Genomic DNA, 23,708 nt, shown 5'->3' on the forward strand with positions numbered 1-23,708 from the left:
GCTTTGAGAAAAACGATTGAAATTCGGTATATGATCTTGGCATCAAATTGGCAGATTTCTATCAAATTTTGTGTAAAGTCTTTTCAGAGGAAGTCCGTCTGTCCGGCTTTTCGAATATAAGTTAACACGATAGCTACCAGTAACGTCAGCATAAGTATAAGAATAATCATGCTAAAAAATAAATGTTTTGAAATATACTTAAGATATTAGTCAGTAATACGCTGAAAAATCTGATACTTTTTTTTTGGTTAGTCTCAGAAATCGTAAGTATTCACATTGATTGTTCACGATTTTCCTTTTTTTACTACTCATCAGTTATATAAAGAAAAATAATTGCTTCAAAACTATTCTGAAAAATAATTTTGGAAAGTTTATTAAAATTAAGAGCTTGCTTGGAAATAAAATTATTCTAAAAAAATAGTGTATTTTTTATTTTATTTTTTTACTGACAAAGAAATTTGAGAGTGAAGATAGTTTTTGACTGCAAGAAATATGTAAAAATTCCGAATAGTTTTTAATTTATTAAAATTTAATTAAAACTTTAAGCTACTCTAACTTTACGGGTACCTAGTGTCCAAGAATTAACTATATAAAAAACCTGATACCTTAAGTCGGACACCTACACCCTCTTGAGGTCCTGCATGATTTTGGCATCACGTACTTTGGAAAATGCATCACAATATTTATAGATAGTGCTCAATCAAGAAACATTTTTCCAATATATTTTGCTGTATGCGCCTTTAAAAAAAAATTAGGTTAAAAGCACTTTCAACTTGTCTGAGAAACTTAAATAGAAATAAAATTATTGGCTTACAGTATAATTTATTTTATTAAGTTAACATCCTAAGCTGCAAGATGTCTATTTTGGACAGATCTTTTAATTTTAAACTGTGGTAATGAATTGACTAGCATGCCTGAGATGACAACAGTTCATCTTTCGCATCACATCAATGAATGTTGTTTTCAGTAAATATCTGTCATTATATAAAATGTCTTATATTTGAAAGATAGAATTTAAATTTAACTGATCAATCATAGGGCTATGTATTAATTGGATAGGATTATCATTTGCAATATAGAACTATATTAAACGTTCAAGCAAAAATAATAAAATCGAAGTATTCTACCGATTAAGCAATAAAAAATAAATCAATAATAAGTAATAGAGTAATAAATTTAATCTCCGAGGTTTAGAATATCTCACAATGTTTAGTAATAATAAGTTATTTAAAGTATCAGTTATGACTTATTCTCGTCACAGAATTTATTCTTTCCTTTCTTCAGTTTAATTCAATAAATTAATTCAGTTCTTCCTCCCTTAAAAAAGAAAATAAGTTAGAAAAAAGAATTCAGCAAAGCATCACCCAACGTTATCATGAGTCTACTGATTTAATTTAAAAAAAAAAAATGATATCTATAAAAACGAAAAAAAAAATGCTAAGTGTTGCCAGTCTTGTAAACCGACCGACAAAAACTATTTTCAAATATTATTAAATATGATTCACTATCGACCTCGGCAGCCGCCCTAGCAGTGTAATGAATAATGTCCTGGAAATGTAGAGTACACATGATTCTAATAGCACAAGATATTGAACGGCATCTCCACTATGTGTTTTTCAATTTTTTTGTATGCCATATAATATCAAGAAGATTTCGTAACAATGTTTTTGAGCAAGGGGGAATATATAAATATTTTGACATACTACGAATAAATACACATGCATGGGACTCCGAAAATAAAAATCTGAGTACTCATGTCTTTGACAGCCCTGCTCAAGGTCCACCGCTTTTATGCAAGAGGAAAACAGGATAACATCTTTATTAAGGATATAGGGTAAAGTTTCGGGGGGGGGGTCACTTCCGCTAGTTTGGACTTGCCGCACAACGATTTATTATTAAACCAAAACCAAAAGGAGGTGGGGACTCGCCTGGGGATACACAGAATATTTGAAGAACTGGATGAGTCACAACATTATGGTTATGGTTATGGTTGCGCCACTAAAAGGAACTATGGGGACATTATCAGGATCCTCCCTGTTGACGAAATGTCTCGTAAGCGGGGAAAGATGGCCAACCCCACTCCATTTCTGTATCCTCCAGAGCAGAGAGAACCAATCACCATGCCGGAAACTTCTCATTCCCATACGTGAGGTACCCCCGCGGGAAAATTTATTAATAAAGCAAAATAACACAATCAAATCGAATCATGTTCTCGTCAAGTGCATGGCTTCATTTACATTCTTGAATTCACGGCAAATTAGGAATCTGTACTTGCTGTGTGAAGTTGCAGTCTAGCATAAAACAATCTTTAGTTAGATGTCAGATAACATAAGCAATGAGGTGTATCGCTTGACTGTGGTTTCGCGTAAACTGAGCTTAAAATAATTGTATTATTTGCTCTATATTTCTTTGGAAAAGAAAATGGTTAACTGAATGATATAATCTGGAAATGCATAAAGCTTAAGAAAATGGGAAATCCTTTTTTATACATTATAAATATTAAAAATGGCAAGAAGAAACACAGAAATTTTTTTTAAATATTCTGGAAATAATTATTAAAAATTATGACGTATTTACAAAAAATACATGTGATACTATGAAATTCATTTTGTAAATTTTTCTATGGAAAATATAGAAAAATTTTTAAGATATACTTGAAATTCGAATGAAATTTGTACGTTTAATTGGAATGACATTCTCAATGGATCCTCATAGATATAGTTAAAAAAAGGGTACGACTGTTTCTAATACTCATTATTCACGAATAAAAATAATAAAAAATAATAGAATTTAAAAATGTACTAATCTAAAAAAGTTCTTAATTTTTAGGATATAAAAAGTATTAAATGAAATTATGACAAGAAATTAAAAAATAAGATGCCGAAATCGAAATTCATAAAGAGGTTAAAAAAAATACCGGAATTTATGGAGTTGAATCTCAATCAAAAGACAGAACGAAATTTTTAAAAAAAATAAACTTTACTCACTTTTTCTGACGAATATCTTCCCAACTTAAAATATTACTTTTTGAAAGATTTTACTACAAGAAAGATTTGAAATAATTAGTTCTAAGTCCCACGTGTTCTTACTTAGTTTCAGAACAAGAGAAAGAAAGAGTTAGATCAAAAACCGTTGAAAGACAAGTTTTTAGTGCCTTAGGAAAAAATTTAGCTTTCCGTTTCCTCAAAAACTTCTTGAGAATCGATTCTCACTTAACCGGTTTCGAGAAATATGATATGATACTTGGATATTTTCATTTTCACTGCTTTCAGGAAAGGGCAAGTTTAATAACAGAAATAAATGAAAAATTTCATGTTTCTTCTTTTAGAAATAATTTCATTTGGTTAAAAATATATGTAAAATCTAAATAGATTAGAAATCAGCTTATTTTTTGTCATGTATAAATAAACTAAAATAAAATGTGTTGCGACATAATATCAGTTGCAACAAGTTGATTTTTATTACACCATATATACCAAAAAATGTATAAAAGTTTCGAATACCCATAACAGAAGCAGCGGGAATAGTTTCCCTAAAACTTTCTCGCATATTCTCTTATTAAAATATTCCCCATTTGGCATCGAATAAAAACTGCGAGATTTGGTAAAGTTTGTGACCGCCAAGAGTGCTCAGATTTTTATTTTCAAAATTCAACGCATAAATGCGTTGTGCCTCGTAATATAATGAAGAAAGCAAAATAAGTAATTTTTGTTGCCATTTTGGATTTTGGCCGCCTGAGACCAAAATTAGGCTCAGAAATGTAATTTTAATAACAACATTACGCAATAAATTTCATTTATCTATATCACTATGTGGTTTTAAATTATCATGTCTATAGGCATGAGAATGTACAAATTGACAGACGGCTACGGAAAGTGGACTTGGGGCAAAGTGGACTTGGTGTACGGATGATTCACGGACATGGTACAAAATTCAGCATGGATCTGAAATCTGAATTTATGATACCAAAACTATGCAAATTTTCTCTGAATATATTCCGTAATCAGTTTGAACCGAGTTCAGTTTGTTTGGTTTTTCCAATTTCTATTGTTTATCTCAAAACATCCAGTTATGATGTATTCAGTATGTTAGGAGAAATATTGTTCAAAAGCCTGAACCAGAATAAATAAATAAATAATGTATGTAAATAAACAAATGTTAAACTAAATTTTCTAAAAGTTGAATAAAAGAGAGTGCTTATAACTTGCTTAGAGTTCCAAAATGCATAAATTCATTAATTCATATACTGCCACTCTATGGTAACATCTCCACTGGAAGATCCTTTCAACATTTAAGTTGAAACGGAGCTTCAAAATGACTGTTTATATTAATAGCAAGCTAGGACAACAGATACTAGTGTTTAGGGAAATTATACATCTCAATACCCATTAATCCACGTCGATTTTTTGATGCTTTCGCGCGCTTTCGTGTTTTGAAGCTCCATCCTACCACCATTCATCTGTACTATCATGAAGATATGATATCATAACTCTATTCTCACCCCCAAAGAGTTCTTGTTTATATTCATCTTTTTACACCAAGTAGGCAAGGATTTAGGATGTTAACACCAAGAAAGTTATAGAGCAATGTATCATAGAACATAATATCGAAGATATGATATCATAACTCTATTCTCACCCCCAAAGGGTTCTTGTTTATATTCATCTATTTACAACAAGAGATGTTAACACCAAGTAGGCAAGGAGTTGGGATGTTAACACCAAGAGAATAGAACCAAGTTATAGAACATATGTATCATAGAACATAATATCGAAGATATGATATCATAACTCTATTCTCACCCCCCCCCAAAGAGTTCTTGTTTATATTCATCTATTTACACCAAGAGATGTTAACACCAAGTAGGCAATGAGTTAGGATGTTAACACCAAGAGAATAGAACCAAGTTATAGAACATATGTATCATAGAACATAATATCGAAGATATGATATCATAACTCTATTCTCCCCCCCCCAAAGAGTTCTTGTTTATATTCATCTATTTACACCAAGAGATGTTAACACCAAGTAGGCAAGGAGTTAGGATGTTAACACCAAGAGAATAGAACCAAGTTATAGAACATATGTATCATAGAACATAATATCGAAGATATGATATCATAACTCTATTCTCACACCCCCCCAAAGAGTTCTTGTTTATATTCATCTATTTACACCAAGAGATGTTAACACCAAGTAGGCAAGGAGTTAGGATGTTAACACCAAGAGAATAGAACCAAGTTATAGAACATATGTATCATAGAACATAATATCGAAGATATGATATCATAACTCTATTCTCCCCCCCCCAAAGAGTTCTTGTTTATATTCATCTATTTACACCAAGAGATGTTAACACCAAGTAGGCAAGGAGTTAGGATGTTAAAACCAAGAGAATAGAACCAAGTTATAGAACATATGTATCATAGAACATAATATCGAAGATATGATATCATAACTCTATTCTCCCCCCCCCCAAAAGAGTTCTTGTTTATATTCATCTATTTACACCAAGAGATGTTAACACCAAGTAGGCAAGGAGTTAGGATGTTAACACCAAGAGAATAGAACCAAGTTATAGAACATATGTATCATAGAACATAATATCGAAGATATGATATCATAACTCTATTCTCACCCCCCCAAAGAGTTCTTGTTTATATTCATCTATTTACACCAAGAGATGTTAACACCAAGTAGGCAAGGAGTTAGGATGTTAATACCAAGAGAATAGAACCAAGTTATAGAACATATGTATCATAGAACATAATATCGAAGATATGATATCATAACTCTATTCTCCCCCCCCCAAAGAGTTCTTGTTTATATTCATCTATTTACACCAAGAGATGTTAACACCAAGTAGGCAAGGAGTTAGGATGTTAAAACCAAGAGAATAGAACCAAGTTATAGAACATATGTATCATAGAACATAATATCGAAGATATGATATCATAACTCTATTCTCACCCCCCCCCCCCAAAGAGTTCTTGTTTATATTCATCTATTTACACCAAGTAGGCAAGGAGTTAGGATGTTAAAACCAAGAGAATAGAACCAAGTTATAGAACATATGTATCATAGAACATAATATCGAAGATTTGATATCATAACTCTATTCTCACCCCCCCCAAAGAGTTCTTGTTTATATTCATCTATTTACACCAAGAGATGTTAACACCAAGTAGTCAAGGAGTTAGGATGTTAACACCAAGAGAATAGAACCAAGTTATAGAACATATGTATCATAGAACATAATATCGAAGATATGATATAACTCTATTCTCACCCCCAAAGAGTTCTTGTTGCAATAGATACGCCAGAATAAAAGGACACCAAATCTCATATTTCTTTGAAAATATGTTAGGTCCTATATTGCAATGTATTTTAATGGTATGATGGGATGTATCCCATACCTAAAATAGTGGTTCAGTACTTAATATCCTCTTTTTAAGAGTCTCTGTTGATACTAAATAACAAGGTTATAAATGTGAAATGCAGCATATTTTATAAATATTCGTTTTAATTCGTCCGTTATCTTCGCTTTTATTTTTGTTTTTTCTTTATTTGTATCCTTCAAGGTTATAACATTTAGTTTTTTTTTTCTATTCTTACCACGCAAGGGCAGTGAGTGCGTGTATAATAATACATAAATCTTCACACTTTCACCTTGTCCGCTCTAAGATAGAAACAAGTCTTAAGTGAAGTTCCACAAGTTGTTCCTTACCACGCATTCCACAAATCGCACGCACGTTCCCACAGAAAATAACAAAGGTAACAGTAAGCGTTCATCCGTGTAAAGAAACCATGTTTCGGAGATAACCTATTGATTTAAAAACCTCATTTGTTTATGTAAAATAAAAAAAAAAAAGACACGACACAGTGTGATTACAAATTAATTCAGTGGAACAAGGAACAAAAGAAAGTTAGTGTTTTGTTAAGCATGTTACAAATAAGTTTTGTTTCAATGTAATTATTTACTGTGATTCTAGTGGGAAATTTTATGAAACTGAGAATTTTTGGGACTCATTCCGCTCCCAGCGGAATGTGCATTGAATTCAACCATTAGATAAAGTTATTAAAAATTAATTAAGGTAAAGTAATGCCATTCAGATATTAATTAAGGCAATGAAATATCGTTTATGACCTGTGGGATTTTTTTCCAGTAGGGTGAATGAAATAAATTATAAAACGAAATAGAAATAAAGAATTTGATGATTTAGTATTTAAATCAAGAAGTAATTATGTTGTGATGAACTTTAGACAGCGACGATGACTGTTCAAAGTGTTGGGTTATTCAAAAAGAATGAATCGTAATTCTGAACTAAGCTCAAATGTTATCCGCGTCATCTGAGCTTGGTGCAAAATTACATTATAAGCCCCCAAAACACCTCGTAACTTACATACGGGATGCTCATTAAACTCTATTGAATTAATTCAATAATTAATATGCATTCAATTGTTTAAACAATATAATGTTTATGATTTAAAAGACGAATAAAAAGTTCAACAGTCAAACTGATTGGATTGAAAAATTATATTAAAGTCAAATTTGGAAGCAGTACGAGAATTAATATGAAATGGCTCTGACCATTTTAAATCAAAATCACATACAATTATGACATTTGAGTCCGAGTCCTCTTTAAATAATTTCCACTGCACTCTACCTGAAGCCTTGCAAATTTAGGGAGTAATAGTATCATAGACTGACTACTCTTACCCGTCCGAAGGCCCACAAAAAAACTTGAATGACAGAGCCGCCACGACAGCAACTCCGGCGGGAACTGTGGTTACGTCCAAAGGGCCATTACCGGCCACGGCACAACCCTTCCCTAAGGATATACGTCTCGTCAGAGATGGGAGATAGCCACTCCCACCAGTTCGTGTGCCCTCAAGGGTGGGAACCTTGGGCGAGAACCAACCATTATACCGTAAGCCTCTCATCCTCCATTACGAGGTGCCCCCCCCCCGAAAGACCGACGGTGCTAATATGAAAGACAAGTCCTTCCTGACAAGTGGGAAAGCACCCTAATTTTCTTCAGATTATTTTTTTCCGAAATAATAGATAGAAGGTATCACAATTAGAGACAAAAAGTGTAAACAATTTAAGTGTTAAAAAATCAAACACTGCTTAAAAAGTGTAAAATGGACAGTGCCTTATAATTTGGAAAACGTGATATGCTACAAATATTCCTTAAATGAATCGAAAGATAATGCAAATGGGTCGTTGGAGTGGTGTGCATATGAGCTGATCAATGGATTTGGCTTTTGCGATTCTTTAACAATTTCGTTTTCGGTATTACTTTTAGTCATGAATTATGAAGTTTTAAAATATCCTTAGTAAATCTTTCATAAAAATGGGATTTTTGGATATTTTTAAAATGCTTTTATTGACACCAATGGAAAACACTTCATTGCACGATGCAATTTCACAATATTAGACATTAGAAGTAACATTTTTATTAAAAAACCAATTAGAATTATGAATTACTTAATTATGAATCAAGAGTAAAATCTACCTCCCCTTCCAAAATTTTAAACTTGACTTTAAAATTTTATTATTTGGAGAAGTATTTTATTTAAAATATCGTTCATTCATTTTATTTCATTTAAAATATTTAAATCATTTAAGAAAATTATTTAAACAACCTAATAAACTACTTAAATTACATAAAAAATTGCTTATAATAAACATTTCGATCCATTGCTCTAAATTAAAAAATAATTTTATAAGTATTATATTTATTATCAAAAAAACATTGCATACACTAGAATTATTGTAATGTTGTTTTATTTAAGCATCGGATAATCGATAATGCAATCTGAATATATTCAGGTTGTATTATCTATATCAAGAAAAGAGGAATACCCATATGTGCGCAGTTGATATATTCGTAGAAGTTATTTTTAAATCTTGATAATTTATTAAATTCTGTTCCAACCGAATTAGGCAACGTATTTTTCTCAACTAAAGACATAATAGTTACAAAACAATGAGCAATTTAAGATTTCAATTCAAATTTCTTGAGGATAAATATAGCAAAATTACTCGAAGATCAACTACTCTGATTGAAGCTTAGCCACGAGTTATGCAACTGCATTAAATAGCATATTTTCCCGGAAAGTTTAACCACCGGCCATTGGGAAGAGGAAATCGCTTGTGATTTATGAAGAAATGTGTGTTTCAGAGATCTTGTAGCCGGTGTTTATAATTTAATGACTTACTTTCAAAAACAATTAGAGCGACACCCAAGTCTTTTCCGAAGGCTAAATCGAATTATTTATATTGAATTTTTCCTTCAGAATTTTCTAGAGTAATGTTCTTTTTTTCTCTCTCTATCTCCCTTTTGTAAGCAATCAAACGGAGAGAAATAAAACAATTCTTATTATTTTAAATTTAAAAAAATGTATTTAGATTATTTAAGAAATACTTATTATTTACCTTGGAATTTTCAAGAACATTGAGATAATTCTTTATTATGGCATTTAAGAAATACGAAGAAAGAAACAGATTTTATTATGGTAATTAAGAAAATTTAATTATTTAATTAAAATTAATTTAATGTAATTAGCTTAGTTATTAATTAAAAATTCAATCAATAATAGCATCTTAATTATAAAAATAAATTTTAAAAATGCAAAAAAAAATCTTAGTCATTTTGAGAGATTTAAACATGTTTTCGAAATTTCCCTTGCAATTCATTGATTGCAATATTTCCTAAACTCGAAATAAAAACGATTTTCGTTTAAAAAAAGAATTTCTTGTCAGTACAATAGAATTTTATTTTTCCTGTATTTATCTAGTAAATAAAAAAAATATATTTCCTGAACATTTAAAAGTAAAAATTTAAACAAATTTATTCACGCCTGTATTTTTTACAAAAATTATCATTTATGTAATTCTTAATCATATCAAAAATTAAAAATCTGTAATTTGTTCTACAAAAAGTGAATCATATATAATATAGTAAAAATTTATTGTAATGTGTTTTGATGAAAATAGTATTATAAAAATAATTAAAAATGAAATTTGCAGAATAATTTATAAATCAAAATATTTTGATATTGTAATATAATATATTTTTCATATAATATTATTGTATAATATCTATAAAAAATTGTAATGTAATAAAAATATTGTAAAATTGTAACCTTATTTTTTTAATTCTTATTGTAAACCACATAGAAATTAAACAAAATTTTTCTTCTTTAGCTTTCAACAATGGAAAAAAATCATGCGATTAAATATTTGATGAAACAGTGAAAAAAGTTTGAATTCTAGAAAAGCAATGAAATCTATTGTTAAAAATTAGTTAAAAGAATATTTTTATAAAGTTGCCAACAATTTAGAAAAAATTTCAACTATATTTAGCTGACATCGTTAAAAGGACAAGTTTTTTTAAATTCCGTATTGGCAATAATATTTTCAGAAGCAATTCACGGAAAAAGACAAAGATGTGCTTAATTAAAATTTTTAAAATTTGCTCTGAAGTGCACATTCCCATCTTCTAAAGCATATATGTTCCAAATTTGGTAGATCAATTGGTCTGACCAGTAAAGCGCCAATACGCATATGCACGCATATACAGTTGCACAAATACATTAATTTTTATTATTAGTGTAGATAAAAAAAATATTTGGTTTTAAATTAACATACATAGACCATATAAACTGCAAAATTCCTACATTCAACTCAAGCAGACGAAAAATCTCATTGATCTGAAAACACACAGCAAATTTTCAACGAAAAATCTCGTTTTCGGAAGTTTATTAAGTAGGTTCGTTTATTAATATATTAGCAATTCTTCTCAATGTTTATGATATTTTTTTTCTTTTGATTTAAATCTTAAACAAGTAAAACAAATGCAAGTTTATAAAAATAAATAAGCAGTGTATTTTGATTCAAACAGAATAGTTCTATCACAGTAATTGATTCTAATTAATCATACTTTATTTCATAGGTGTAGTCTTTGTTTTTGCTGTAAAAAGTAGTGTCGATAATAAAAAATAATAATTGAAGGATCTTATAAAAATTCTCTACTATCCTTAACGAATTTCATAGAATTTGGACAATAATTTATTGCAGGTAATGGAGTCAATTTTTTCTCTGTACTTTCATAATCATGGTTGAAGGTATTCTCTTTTTTTTTTTTTATCGTGATCTTAAAGATGATAAAAATCGAATGGAATGTTTTTGAACGACAGCAGCGAAGGCATGGAACATGAAAAAGAAATAAACTTGTGGATAAAAATCGTTTGTTTCTAAAAAAAAAAAAGAATTGGGAAAAAAAAAATATTGTCATGGTATTTTGAAGGCCTTGCTGGCCTAGTGGTAAAGTCTAGGCTTCACAACCAGAGGTTCCACCTAAGAACCATCGAATGAGCTGGTCTAGGACACGTTGAGTCCTTCGGGACCAAATTCTTTCCCGCTTGTGTGGTATGGAAGTATGGAGAGGGGAGTCACCTGAGGTGTTGTCCTTGTCAGCTTTTACCGGTTCCAAATTACGAGGTCCATCCTAAAATGGTCCTAATGTTGCTTTAAAGCGTAATATTAATATAATTAAATGAAACCATTTTTAATTTATCTATAAAATATATCAACACATTTAGATGAAATACATTGCCAAAAATAAGGGAATTTTAATGTAACAAATAAATTAACATTTCGTTTTAAAATAGCATCAAGAGTTATTTTGTAGTTAAATATCATTATTTTTATTTATTTAATTTAATTATTAATTAATTATTAGCACCAGTGAATCAATATGTTTTAGAAGTACGGAGTTTCTGTTTTTATATTACATTATACCTTACCTCAATAGCAAATTTTTATTTAGCTTGACATTTCATGTTCCTTAAAATGGATTTTAAAAGCAATTTTATACTTACATTTAATGTAATCGTAATGTAAATATACATGTAATGCATATTTAATGTAATTACATTTAATGTAATTATTTTACACTTATGTATTGTCCACTATGCCACATTATTTCAGCATTGTCAGAACTTAATTATTAGTTGATAAATTAATGCAAATTTTTATTATGTTCTAGCGGCGCCATGTGAGAGGAATTTGTAAAAATTTCATATGAAGTTTCCCAAATATTTATTAGGTTAAAATTAGAAAATAATGAAAAAATATCAAAAAATTCTACTTTTAAATTCCTTCAAATGATAAAGTAGTGTTTTATCAGGTAGTTCTTTCTAATAAAAATGCATTTCAAAATGATTTTTCTGAAATCGATTTGTGCTGCTAAATTGTGAAATGTCTAAGTGCCTAAATTTTCAAAAATGAATTCAACTTATTAGCATAAATATAACAAAATGATTATGTAACTCACCTCCGCTGCTTCTAATTTAATCCAAATGAGAAATAAGTCAAATACTTAATTGCATATCAGTATCTTGATTTCAAAGAAACACAAACTTCAACATAGTCACATCGTCAACATTAAAGAAAGCAGACCGCTTAGCTAAATATTTTACCTCTGTCATTGCTTCACTAGACCAGAGCACACAATTAACGCATGTTTGAAACCGAAGACTTTTGAAACGGCAGCTAATGTTACAGCTGAGGAAACAAATCATCACTGCTCCACTCTGTTGGCACCCATTGACTTAATGTGAAAATAAACGCCGGAGGAAGTAAAATAGGCTCAGATTCAATAGACCATAGAATTTAGTTTTGTTTTTCAAAGAAGGACATTCCTTCTTTCCGCTTTTTCGATTTTTTCGCTTCAGTGACAGCTCCTCTGAAAAGGGAATGCATTTTTTTTTAAAAGTAATTTTCAACGTTTTCGCGCATATTTTAAACACGTTTTTATTAAGTTACTCTCTGCTTCGTCTCTTAGGCTATTCGGCGCAAATTTCCTAATCAACTAGAAACTTTCATCACCGATAGATGGCGCCCTGACAAATCGTTAGTTCATCGAGAAGTTAGTTTAAAATCAATTACAAAATTTAATACGCTTACAAAATTTACAAAAAAAGAAAATGATTAAATAAATTAATGTACCTCATTTTTAAAGCGAACTAAAAATTAAAAATAATTTCTCCAAGTCCCACATAGATTATCTTGAAAATTTCTGATTTTGAATTTCTGATCTATTAGCCGCCTTTGGCGACCAGCCGGTTCGCCAATCTTAATGTTCGTTCAAATTTTAATAATTAAATATTTTACGCAATTCCTACTTTAATAGATTCTTCATCAAAATATTTTAAAACTTAAAATGTTGATAGTCATATAATTCACTCATATTATAAAGGCCTTCAGTCATAACGTAATATGTATCTCTCTCATTTTCTGTTAGCACCCGTAGAATTTATGCTTTAAATTAAAGTGGAAAGAATTAATCTGCAATTAATATAATAATATTTTTTACTGAAACAAAGCATTTTTTTATAATATGATTACTGATAACAGAGTCACTGAGCGTTTAAACTTTATGGGCACTAAAGAATATATATCTTAATTTATGTAATATCTCAAGAATTTGTCAACAAAATTTTCTCAGATTCATCATGAACAGATCGATTCATTAACAATGTTTCATTTTAAATGCATCAAACACTAAGAAAATAAAATGAATCGTTTAAAATAATCGGTCGAAAACAGGTTTAAAAAACTACTTAAAAAACGATGTACTTAAAACTATAAGCATATACAAAGAATATATAACTAACATAAATACAATTTAATTACAAAAGCATGCAACTAACCTAAAAATAATTTAGATCAAGAATCATCCGTTGATATTTTTGTCAACAATCAGAACACAATGCGCATGCATGAATTTTCAACGCCAGTTACGGTAACGCAAATGCGCTATGGTAACGCTATGCAGATTAGACATTTTTAATTTCCTTTATTCTGTGTTATTTTAATTCAAAAGTACTTCAGAATGAATCTGAAAGATCGATTCATTAACAATGTTTAATTTTAAATGCATAAAACATTAAGAAAATAAACAGAATCGTTTGAAATAATCGGCCGAAAAATGTTAGCCCAAGCCTCATTACTGTTGGGGGGAAAAAACTGAAGCCTTACTCACTTGGCGTTGAGGAAAATGAAAAGATTTTTTTGGCTGGAAAGTTAGTTTTTAATTAATAATTAAAATTCTAATTAAAAATTCAAAAAAAGGGACCCCAGGTGCACATTCCCGACCTCTAAGGTGTATATGTACCAAATTTGGTAGCTGTAGGTCAAATGGTGCTTTCTGTAGAGCGCCAACACACACACACATTGAGCTTTATATATAAGTATAGATAACTTTGGTGTAAAGACACCGCACCAAACAATTTCTTTTTTAACTTTTTATATTTTTAAGTTATTTTTTCACAGATCGATATACATTATTCTAATTCATTGCTGAGTCAACTCGTGGAATCCTAAATTGAGGAAATTCAACAATATTTCATGATTCAGCTTCTTGATTATTGCAGCACTTTCTGTTTCAGCATATTTCACGTATGATAAAGAAATTCCTTACATGTTTGGTTAATGTTTGTTAAATTTTAATCTAATTTATGCTAAAGTATTTTATTTATGAATGTATTCTTATTCTTATTTATGAGTGTTAACTTCACCATATTCTTTCATATAAATCTTTTAAATTGTTATTATTGTTGTATTTTAGGACGCAAAAAGGTATTAATCATAATCATCTTCATTTTTAAAGATTGTTTTTATATGATGAAACGAAAATGCATTTTGCAAGTTGGAAAATAAACGATTGAAGGAAGTATCATGAGCTAAATTCTAGTAGCGTGCAGGTCGGAAGTATATGGAATCTCAGCAATTATAACATTGCAGGAAAATAGTGAGAACAAAAAATTTTCTTTAATTTCATATTTAACAATTAAATATGAGGAAAAAGTGAAGAAAAAACGATGCAACAAGCACAGTTTATTATTTCTACTCCACCAAATGAATTGCCAGTCTATAGATAATTAGTTAATATCTTACTAGACAAGACTGTGTAATGTAATGCCATATATCAAATGCCACTTACAATACTAATTCCTGCTAAATTAATTTCATAACTATTTAATTACTAGAAAATATAACAGTTCAAATCTATATACAATCTAATATGCTATACAATAGGTGTCATTTAATATTGCTACAACACTGAATCTGAGTTTGTGAAAAGTTAATTGAAGCCAAGCAAAATGGAACATAAAAAGCTTCTATGGAATTAACATCATTTATAATTGTTGCATCATACATAAGTTCAGTCTATAGATTATTAATTAATCCCAACTCATTGAATAACTTATTAATGCCAACCAAAATGAAGTGGCATGAAAAAATGGTTGTGGAACAGTGCCATTTAACATTGCTAAATAAGTGGAAAGATGAGTTTGCAGATAGTTATTTAAAAGCAGACAAAAGAAAGGAAAAACATAATTTTTTTTTATTATAAAATGAATAATTTATTTAAGGAGAATGTTACTTAACATGTCTTGTCAAAAATAATTTTATCATGGAGAGCAGCATTGTTTCTTTTTATCAACAAATGATAAACATCAATGACCTTGTATTTAAATAAATTGCAAAAAAAAAGGAAATAATGAATATAAATAGAATGATAATGCATTATATATGAGTTAAACGTTTCAGAGGAAATTCAACCAAGATTAAATCTGGGTAATTAAGTTTTAAATCCAAAAACACACAAACAAAAAAAAACAATGAGCTCAACGCATTTTATAGTCATCATTAAATCAACTAATCCAATTAGAAGTTTCGAGTAGCGAGAACCACGTAACAATTTACTAATAACTTCAACAGAATTGTTTTTAAAAATTTGAATTTTAAAATTACAATACAGTACACTCCCGAGCATCCGGTTCGGGACTATTTGGCCTAGTTTTCTTTATTGTAATTAATTGAGGAGGGCAAAGGCAGTAGAAACGGGCGTCTGCTGCGATCTTCCTACGTGTCGTGTGCAAAATACAAGTTGTGACAGGGAAAGAGTAGTGTTCTGATCGTTGTTCATTGTTTCGTCAGAGTGTAACGGACTTCAATTGTCGTCTTTGTTCCTCATTATAACGGCACAGTACGTAAAGGATTCGTAAATTGTTCTCGAGATATGCTTACTGTCTTTTTACGTATACCACAGTGAAGTATACAGAATTCATGTTAAAATGTGAATAGTTTATATCCTCTAACTTACTCTTTGTCTAATAAATTCTATCCTTTAACTTACTTTTTCTCTAATAAGTTCTTGCAATGCAGTATATAAGCCATATAAACTACCAATACAGAGTCTTCTATTTTAATTCGCCAGGTTACCGGCAACTACTTCTATGTTTTATTGGGCCGCGGTCGAGTTCGCATTCAGAGTAGTTTGAGATGAATGGAGGGCTTAGAAGAAGAAGAAGAAGCATAAGAAGTGAGAAAAAAAGTAATTGTAGCAGTGAGTTTTGGTGTAAAAACTATGTCTTTTGATATTAATGAGAAAAAAATGAGTTCTGAGAACTCCGTCTTATTCGGTTATTGTGTAATCTGGCCCGTCCTTCCGCCACATTAGGCCGGCTGCTCGTTAGTGTAACGTATTTCAAAAATACTACAAAGTTACTGGGTTAAAGCTAAATTTTAAACAACTAAAAATAATTTTTTGAAAAAAAAAATCTTTTTTATATATATAAATTAAAATTTGAATCTCATTTCTGACGTAGAAGTATTAGAAGCCTACTTTGAAATAAATACTCCAAAACTTCAAAAGTCAGAGACATAACGACTGGCGGTTGTTGAGGAGATATAGATACTCAGGGATAAACTGTCGCCATGCGGGAAAAATATAATACATCTATATGACTTTTTAAAGTTAAATATGACTAAGGCCCGAAAATATATACCCTATCCGAACGCTATTTACCCTTTCTAAAAGAAAAGAAGTGAAATAAATAAATCAAGCACCGGATGACAAATCATATCCATTGTCCCCCCCCCCTCCATACCATTGATTGTCGCCGATATTTCATTTTGATAATGATACATGAATACCCAAAATATGATGATCCAAGTATTTTGCTTTTATGACATAAAGAGGTTTCCTTTGCAAAGAGTACACCACCCCATTATTAAACAAAACGCGCTTTAATCATTGTTTACTTTGCGTGAAAAAAAAAAAAACCGACTTTCCTAACCTTGCCCTCGAGTCACAGACGAACCAAACTGACTACTGTCTTCTGACCTTATCTTGCAACTCACGTATTCTCACACGTGAATGCTGCTATTCTTTCAGAATGAGTCGGTACCCGGGGCAAGGAATATTCTGTGGTGAAATTGCAAAAAAAAGGTTATCTTATTCCTTTTTCTAATCACGTTTTTACTCTATTTGTGTTTTGTGCAACTAACTAGTACTTCCGCGTTTCTTTGTCAATATTTGATATCACCGAGTATTGGCATATTTTCTTTGTTCAGGTAACATCCATAAAATTTCAACATAGGGGACTGAAGCAAGAATGATCACAAAATTATATATAACTATCCTTTGTTATAACTATCAGTTTTTTTTTAAATCAGCTATTGTTATCAAATATATTAACAAGTAATATATATATAAAAATAGTTTAAAGTCAATTCCTACTAAGGTCAACAATTTCTTTTTTCTAAATTATTTTTTATTAAATAATTACAATGAATATAAATATGTATATGTAATGACAGAATTACAATATTAAGTAGCAAAAATTTTTTTAATGAATTCCTACTCATCTTTCTTATATTATTTATATATATCTTATATTATTTATGATCGGGTATTTCGTCAGTAATCTCAGAGCTTGGCGACAAACTTGGCGACCAAATAGAAACTACTGGACAAATTTAATTAATTAATTAATATTTGAAAAAAAACTGTATGAACATCAAGTGTCATCCATTACAAGTTTTAAAAAATGCATTTGAACTTGAGTGGATGAATAAAAAGTATTTTATTAACGATTGAAATTTGAACAAGATATATATATATATATATAGGAAAAGTGTGAACTAGTCGGAATTGAAAAAGAAGTTGCCGATTTAATTTAATGTAAATTTTTCCAACAACAAAGCAAAAATCTAAACACATAGTGAGTCTGTATTCGCTTTTATACCTTACAGAAATGCATTGCACAAATAAAACTGTGGATTGTATAAATAATATCTTAATCATTAATAAAACACTCTTTCCTAATTTTTATTTAGATGAAATAAACTGATTGAAATTTTCTGACCATGGTTTATAACAGAATTAATTCACAGTTATGACGTCATTTAAATATACATTTGAATAAATAGTTTAGATATATCTCTCAAAAATATCTTTTGCTTTTTTTTAACATTTTGGGCGATCTTTCCGATTAAAAAAAAAAGTGCATTATCCTTCAGATTTTGGTTGTTGTGATTTGAAGGATATGTTATCATACGATAATTTTTCGTCTTAATAATCTTGAGTTGTTGAAACCATTGAATAGAATATTTCATAAGAAATTTCTTAAATATACCCATTTGTTTATAATTTGTTTAAAATTGGTTTTAATAATGATGATATACTTATTAATTAATAAAAAATAATCCAATTAATAATAAAAATGGCAATGAATGCAACATAAGAAATATAATTGAATTTGAATACAACTAATACTGCTGGCGAACCATCTAAACAAGAAGAGACAAGTTATCCATCGAAGCACATTATTAATTAATATCTATTTTAATTTTAACTTTATTATAATCATGATTAAAACAGAATCTATTGGGGGTTTTTTATTAGATATGCATTTCAATCAAAGTTTTTTTGTACTAAAATATTTTTAGAGCGCTTTTTTATAATCTTTTATAAAATATTAAATGAAGGATAATTTTTTTGTAATTTTATTGAACCTTGGTTAAAGTGGTTAATAATTTAAAGAATAATGTTCAGAAATGGTATTGAATAAAAAATTGCTATCATTGCACTTTGAAATTTCAAATTTGAAAAGAAATCCATCCTGAGATATATAATCAAATTATGTATACATTTGTCTTTTGAAGTCTAATCCATATTAAACTCATATATGCGAGGCAGATGTTCAGGAGAAAATAGGTGTTGCATTATTATCAGTATCCGCCATCAGAAAGCGCATTTAAATAACGAAATCACGATTTTATTCAAATAACCATGAAATTGTCTTACAGATGAATCTCTTATAAACGTAATAGTTATTTTTCTATTGATTTTAGATCTTTTGGTTAAATTTGAAACAAGAATATGTTATTTATAAGTATTAGAATAACTTCAATTGCTGATGAAATCTAAGCTATTCTTTGAAGTTTTTGCTTTTTAAATTCGGCTATTAATGATAAATTCTTTTTTTTTTCATATTTATATTAAATAATGATAAACTATCTTAATGGATAATATATAACATACATCTTCCATATATACTCAAAATATATAATATTTCTATGTTTAAAAAATGTTTTATCGTCTTCAGTTGTTTTTTAAAAGTATAACATTGAGGTAAAATCGCTTTTATTTTTCTAATACAAATTATTTCTAAAACAAATATTCCGAATTATGCATCAATGTATAGGTATTTTTTTTACAATTTTTTAAGCTTTCTAATATTGATTTCTGATTTTTTTAAAAAAAAATTCGGCCATTTAACAATGAAACTAAAAGAATTTTTAGTAAAGAGGAAAAAAGCAATAAAATTTCTAAACTAGATACTTAAACGATCAATCGAAACATGATTTTAAATTCTTTGCATTTAATAAGCTGAATTTTTTTCTAATACTATTATCAATTAATTGAAACTAACATTCAATAGTAAATATTTTAAAAAATAGAAATAAATTCATAAAAAATTATCCTCATTCACTTCATTATCCATTAGCTAAATGGATAATGAAAGAAATGATAATCTTTAAATATTAAAAATAAACATATACTTCCATTCAGAAAAATTCTCTAAGTAATGTAAAAATTTTATTTTTCCGATGAATATTGTTTGGTAAATAATGTATTTTTGGGGAAAAAATAGTATAATGCCTACATTTTTATGCAATTCTTCGTTCCTGTTAGTCTCATTAAATAGATTATTTTGGACATACTTAAATTTCAAATAAAAGAAATTCCACATTTTTATGACTAAAATTGAGTGAGTAATAAAGCTTTGAATATAACTAATTCAGATTATTTCAACAGCTTCTTCGAGTAAGCTCTACTATTCAACGTAAAGAATTCGTTAGATTTTTTCTACAGATTGGCCTAAAACAATACATTTCAAAGCTTCATAATTCGGTAAATTTTATTCTCAGGAGAGTGGAAATATTTTCGTTAAAAAAGTCTGTATAAATCTGATTAATAGGCTCAGAGACTGTATGAAGATTAAGCGTTTTTTAACATAACATTTATTGATTCAAATAGTCTAAAATATAACGTTTTATGTCATTTAGAAAATATTTCTAACTAAAATTTTATTCCTAAATCTTATGATATCGAAATTGGCACCTGCGGCATGGATTCAGTGGAACCATGAATATAGAAAGTAAAATCTCTAGAAACTACTTTAATAACTAATATTTCAAAACATCAATAATTTTAGCAATTTAAATTAAAATATCAAATGTAGATATTAGATATTATGCAAAAGCATGGGGCATTTTTGCTTATATTTTAGCAACATAGTTTTAAAAAAAGATTATAGTTTTACTCCAACAAAGCATAAAAGTATTTCACTTAGTGACCACATTTTCCCATTTTTAACTCGAAACAATCTCTCTTTTTTTTTAAAGACAGGATTAAAAGCAGAAAAGCCGGCAAATTTTGTATGTTAGATAATTTTATCTTCAGGGAAATGAAAACATCAACTTATATGCGATGGAAATACATAATACTAAAACATGTCGCTTTAATCACTGAAGCAGCTTCATAATATCTTACATAAAGCAAAGATTATGGAAGAAACTAATCTTTAAAATTAAATGTAAATAATCAGTTTTTAAATTCATAATATGAATTATTTGCTTATAATTACAAAAGAATACAAACTGTATTCAAACCTCAAATAAATATTGAATATTTTTGCAAGATTGGCAGGGACTTACTAGGATCATTTCTTATATAAAAACTATTTCAATTTACCGCAAATGTAAAACAAAATAATCTTGTATTCATTATTCAAAACTATGATAAATACAGCATATATTTCCAAGATGGAGCAAAAAGCGGACAACGGTGATTTTTTTTTCCTGTTTATTATGGATATCTCATCAATTAAAAGAAAATTTTCTGAAAGAAATTGTAATTAAATTCTAGTGACCCTTTTTTAATACAATCTAAAATTCCTTATTCAAAACCTACAAAAAATATGAGATATTTTTCCAAAATAGAGTAAAAAATGGATAACAGAGAGTATATGTGTTCATTTCATCTGTTCATTTGTTGTAATACAATTGTAAATATATTTTAGTATTTTTTTGATATTCCCAATTCAAAAATGATAATATTAATAGGATAATAATAATAGGAATGCTAATATTCCTAATTCAAAAATGCAGATAATATTCCTAATTCAAAAAATACAGCATATCTTTCCACGATGGGGTAGAAAGTGGACAGCGGAGATTATATTTGCTTATTAGGAACATCTCATCATTTAAAATCTGCTTTGTTATACCGCAGTTGTAAATATAATTAAGTATTCCGAATTTAATATAATCTAATATTCTTTATTCAAAATCGAAAAAATACAGGATATTTTTCTAGATGGGACAAAAATTAGAAAACGTAGATTATATTTGCTTATTAGGGGCATCTCACCAATTAAAAAGTAATTTGCTTTACAGAAATTTGCAATACCATTTAGTAAACCTTCTTTAATGCAATCTAATATTCTTTATTCAAACCTATAAAAAAGACTTTTCCAAAACAAAGCAAAAAGCGAACAATGGAGATTATATCCATTCATTAGAAATATCTCATCAATTAAAAACTACTTTGCCGTAGTTGAATTGTATATGCGGTTTAGTATTTCCTCTTTAATACAATTCCATATTTTTTTTTAATTCGAAACCCCTAAAAAATATAGGATATTTTTCCAAGATAGTGCAAAAAGTGGACAACGGAGGACAGAATATATGCAAGATATTTTTACAAAATACGGCGCTTTTCAAGCTGTGTCTGCCGATTAAAAGCATCTCACCATAGACATAAAAACAACAGAGACTGTATCTGCTCATTAAGGGCATTTCAGATTTTAAATTTATCTTGCTTTAATGCACCATTCTTCATTCACTACAATCCAGCATTTTTTTTAATTCAAAAAACAGAATATATGATGATATTTTTCCAAGATACGACACTATTTAGACTGTTTATGCTTATTAAGGACGTCTCGTTATGGGCTTAAGGACAACAGGACTATATCTGCTCATTAAGGGCATCTCACGGTTTTAAAACTATTTTGCTTTACTGCGCCATTTTGCATTCTCTACAATTCGGCATTTTTTTAATTAAAAAAAAAAACAGAATATATGCAGGATATTTTTCCAAGATAGACACTATTTATAAAATTTATGCTTATTAAGGACCTCTCGTCATGGGCTTAAGGACAACAGGACTGTATCTGCTCATTAAGGGCATCTCACGGTTTTAAAACTATTTTGCTATACTGCGCCATTTTGCATTCTCTACAATTCGGCATTTTTTTAATTAAAAAAAAACAGAATATATGATGATATTTTTCCAAGATACGACACTATTTATAAAATTTATGCTTATTAAGGACCTCTCGTCATGGGCTTAAGGACAACAGGACTGTATCTGCTCATTAAGGGCATCTCACGGTTTTAAAACTATTTTGCTATACTGCGCCATTTTGCATTCTCTACAATTCGGCATTTTTTTAATTAAAAAAAAACAGAATATATGATGATATTTTTCCAAGATACGACACTATTTATAAAATTTATGCTTATTAAGGACCTCTCGTCATGGGCTTAAGGACAACAGGACTGTATCTGCTCATTAAGGGCATCTCACGGTTTTAAAACTATTTTGCTATACTGCGCCATTTTGCATTCTCTACAATTCGGCATTTTTTTAATTAAAAAAAAACAGAATATATGCAGCATATTTTTCCAAGATAGACACTTTTTAGACTGTCTCCGCTGATTAAGGACATCTCACTATTTAAAAACTGTTTTGACTTATTGCAGTTGTACATATCAGCAACAAGCCTAAATAGATTCTCTAGACTAGAATTCCAAAGATACATTACATTCCACAACAAAAATAAACTTTAAATGTGTAAAATCAAGTCGAAACAAATATTGCTGAATCCCAAGGACAGCGAAACAAAAGATTAACTCACGCAAATCCAGTAGCGATCAGAAGATGAAAGTGGAAAGCGGTTGTACCATCCAAGTCACCATAAGCTCAGGACACTTCACTTTCTCCTGCCAAATGCTTAAGAGAAAATGAGCCAAGATTGGATCCGTGCTATCACCTGAAAGCGCGGAGTTGATCCGTCCACTTGTTTTATGAGGTGACACAACGACCTTGCTCAAACGGATGCTTCGCGTCAAGGGGAAAATTATAAAAAATTGGTACTCTTTATTTTTTCTTTTAATAATTCCATGATTTTTTTATTCCAGAAGATTTGGAAGGCATGTAAACAAAATGGTGTTGTGGTATTTCTTTTCTTTTCTTTCTTTTCTCTCCCCCTCC

At 29.3% G+C, this 23,708-nt stretch overlaps 1 protein-coding gene across 2 annotated transcripts in view; it reads right to left on the bottom strand.

Annotated features, from left to right (window-relative positions):
* Positions 1-23,508, bottom strand: part of LOC129988315 (acetylcholinesterase-1-like) — a 29,829-nt gene extending 6,321 nt beyond the window's left edge. Inside the window, exon 1 of one of the 2 annotated variants that reach the window (XM_056096516.1) lies at positions 23,353-23,508. The gene's annotated coding sequence lies outside the window, so the exon portion shown is untranslated. Of the gene's footprint in view, positions 1-2,987; positions 3,092-23,352 lie in introns of those variants that run through there. The other variant, XM_056096517.1, reaches the window with a different exon arrangement.
* Positions 23,509-23,708: the final 200 nt, after the last annotated feature.

This window comes from Argiope bruennichi, chromosome 10 (genome assembly GCF_947563725.1).
Source record: "Argiope bruennichi chromosome 10, qqArgBrue1.1, whole genome shotgun sequence".
NCBI classification, from domain to species: domain Eukaryota; kingdom Metazoa; phylum Arthropoda; class Arachnida; order Araneae; family Araneidae; genus Argiope; species Argiope bruennichi.